This window comes from Anneissia japonica, unplaced genomic scaffold (genome assembly GCF_011630105.1).
Source record: "Anneissia japonica isolate Jap-2015-1 unplaced genomic scaffold, ASM1163010v1 scaffold483_len1788099_cov177, whole genome shotgun sequence".
Classification (NCBI taxonomy): Eukaryota; Metazoa; Echinodermata; class Crinoidea; order Comatulida; family Comatulidae; genus Anneissia; species Anneissia japonica.
Window position 1 is genome coordinate 118,144 of NW_022682587.1, and position 3,954 is coordinate 122,097.

Here is a 3,954-nt window from a genome sequence, read left to right on the forward strand (position 1 = left end):
AGATTTGACGTCACGTCCTCACCATTATCCAGACGGAGTGCTACCAGACCTATTTATAAATCGTTTTGTTCTATGGATTTTACAAAATTAACCTTATTGATATGCAAATTACTTTGAACTTATTTACGTACTCAGTTTAGACAAAAAGATATTCAATCATTAGGTGTTTCCCGTGTGTAAAACAATTGTCTATAGTACGAAAACGAATACATGTCCGGGCCTATACATACTTTAGATATTAGACTAAATCTAATTTAAGTGAGACTAAATAATACTAATAGCTGTCTCTTATACACATCTTTGAGAGATTACACAGTCCCTGTAATTTGCAATAATCATCTGGATAATGAAAGCGCAAATTTTTGTTTTCTTTACAGATCCTTACTACATCTACTAGAGGGTTATATTTCATAGACAAGACTTTTTTTTATATACTTTGTTTAGTCAAGGCAATTTAACAAGCCACTAGAATGTTATCAAATAGCATTTTTCTATTATTTGCTATTAATGTTATACTATAGGATAAAAATCCACTCTTTATCATATATTACTTTAAAATATTAGTCCAATTTTTATGAACCAAATTGTCACTTTTAAAGCACTCAAGCTATTACCGTAGTTAATAAAAAAAAAATGGGACTAGAAAGATATTTGTGCAAAGCATAACAAATTTAGTAATTAACTACAACAGGTAGGTTCACAAATCAAAGTACAGTATCAAACCTGTCTCTTATACACATCTAGATGTGTATAAGAGACAGACCCATGGGTTAGTTTAGAAACAAGGGTTTCTCCAATTTTTTAAAATAAATTGTTCACTTAGAAACAAATGCATGAGTAAAATTCGGAAATATAAATCAGATTATATTTATCATTTGAAAAAAAAATATAAAAACGATCCAAAACGTTTGTGGGATGAAATGAATAAACTTAAAAGGCACAGGTCAAAAACAAAAATATTCATCTAAATCTTGATTGTGAGAATATTAGCGACTATTTTAGTAATACAGAAACAGAAATTCGAACTAAATTAAAGAAGAAATACAAAGTGTATTCACACACTAAATTTTATATGAAAAGAATCTGGTATGGTTATCTGAAAATAGTAACCTTGAGGTTCATAATTTCGATACTAGACTTGCCTCACACTATAATACAAAATCTGTACGTTCCATTATAAACAAATCATTAATGAATGGTATGGGTACAAACAATTGGAAATTTCAATGACTATCCCCATATACACAGGTAAAGGCCACAAACAAATCTTAACATTTATAGACAAATCTCAGTGGTATGCCACATACTAAAGTTGTTGAAAAGCAAGTCCAAGATCAAATTATTACATATTTCAATGAAACTGACCTTATAAATGTTTACCAATATGCTTTTAGGAAGTACCACTTGACCGTCACAGGCCTTCACCAGGGGGGGCGGATCCACAGATGTCCGAAAAGAGTAATTGGGTGGGGGTGGGGGAGGGAGGATCGAGAGACAAAATTACCCGATGGTGGGGTATTTCTGTTTTCTAGATGCCCGGAAATAAACTCTTAGTTGTACATCTCTGATTTCCATTCAGGGATGTAGTTATAGGCAGATGTGGGCGGGTTCACCCAGTCTAAAGCTAATTTCATGGCCCTCCACTCACTCTTTTAACCCACTTTTCCATCCTTAAAATCAATTCTTATTATCTTACTATTAGAGTTTACCGATGTTATCACCCACTCACCCTTAAAATGTCTATCACACACCCTGCGTTATCTACATATTGTGACTTGGTGCAAAAACAGTTGTACTGAAAAAACTGTTGAACTTTTGATTGCTTAACAGTTTGGAAATGAATGAGTGTGATTTTCAGCAATAATATAGATTTAAATTATCTCTGTGATGATAGAAAAAAAAAACATGCTTTTCCTCATACTTCTAAAATTATAATAAATTCAATGATTTTCAGGCATCTTCTTCACTTATGAATTTATTGCGATCAAAAATTAGAGAGAGCAGCTCTCTTAAATATGTGTGGGGGGGGCCATGATCTGCACCTATAAAAGCCTAACACCCCCAAGCGAGCAACCTTCAATAACAAAAGATTTTTTTAAATTTCTTGAACTCCATGCACACAATACTTGAAAGCTGAACTCGCTGCCAAAATCTGAACATCAATCCAAAGACAATTCAGAGAAACAGTTACTCAAAGTACAGTATGTAATGAAACTTTTCTTCCTCTATGCATTATCATCACACTAAACCAGGCCAGTGGCAGCGCCAGCAGGGGGGCTTAAGACCCTCCAACAGTCTGGTCAAGCACCCCATCGGCTAAAGCTTGTCGGGCAGTCGGACCAAAAAACAAATAAATAAAAAATAGGCCTAGTTTTCCCATCCCAGCCATTTCCGGCCATCTAGAAGTAGCAATTTTTTAAAAAAATCTTGTTTTGGGGACGAGGGAACACCTCCACCCATACCCCACCATTGGCTCGGGCCTTCGGCCCTCAGATAACGCAGCACGCTATAGTTACACCCATAAATACTTAGCTACTCCCAGTCGGACATCTTAGACCCCCTCCCCCATAAATTATACCCTAGAGCCGCCACTGAACCAGGTCTCCTAAGTTGTGGCTTCTCCCAACTTGGGACCCCTGTGTAGTCTCATCATTATAAAGTCCTAGACCAGCCCTTTAGTACATTTTATACACAGTAGAATTGTGTTAAAGTAGTATAAGAAACGAATTGTTCAGTACAAAAATCAGGATTTTCAGATGAAGCTATGTATATTTGCATTTGATCACAATACAATGTAACACGTTAATGATGCAAAGGCTTATCTTTTTAAATAATGTGTAACAATGTTGGTTGTAGTAGTAAAACTTAATTAATTCACGAAGCACAAATCAACAAATACAATGCTGTTTTTCATTATGGCCGTGAGATACCTTATTTACACATAATGGTACATCATAAAAAGCAAAAGTTAAATGCAGAAATTAAATAATATAGATACAAAATATAATTATTAAATAGTACTGTATGCGAAAGTCAACAATTTAATAAAATAAAAGTAATCTATACCTAACAAATTCAAAATAAACTATGGAAATGAAGAAAATCCATTCCACAAAAGTAAACTGTAAATTACGAAAAGGAATGTAAAATATAAATAAAACAAGGCAAGAAAAAACCAAATTAATTATTTATACAATGTTCATACTATTATACTTTGGTTTCATTAATTATTAGTACAAATGTTTTTGAAAATACTTAAATTGGTAGAAGACTGAACATCAGGGCTCAATTTATTCTATTCAATAGCACCACGATACAAGATAGTTCTATTTTTGTAATTAGTCTTTGGTTTTGGGTACATATACATTTGTTTTACTTTTACGAAAGTCATAGCTGTAATCATTGAAAGAGAAAAAGTATGTTAAGTAAGATGGTGCCATATTATTTAAAATTTTATAAACAAGAATATAATACTGTATTACAATCATTAATATATTTATTTGAAATCGGAAGTCAGTTTAATTTACAAAAGTACATTTGTACTAGGTGAGTCCCAGGCTGTTCCACAAACATGAGCTGTTTTGTTTTGTATTGTTTGTAGTTGTTGGAGCCACAGTTTCCCCACACAATGTTACCATAGTTAAGGTGAGGGATTATTAGAGCATTAGAAACCATTTTTAATGTAGATTGTGAAAGGTATGGTTTGGATCTTTTTAACATACAACAAAAACCTTTTAAAGTTTTTTTCTGAATTTTTCAACATTGGCATGTAAATGTTGGTTGTAGAATTCTTAATTTAAAACCAAGAAAAATTATACGTACTGCTACTTTTTAATGCTTCGATGTTTTTGCCAATAATTGCAAAATTCTTTTGTTGTTCCTCATACAAAACAGACAATTTCCTATGTGGGACTTAAAATAGTTTCTGTTAATGGTAAATGGATATATATATAT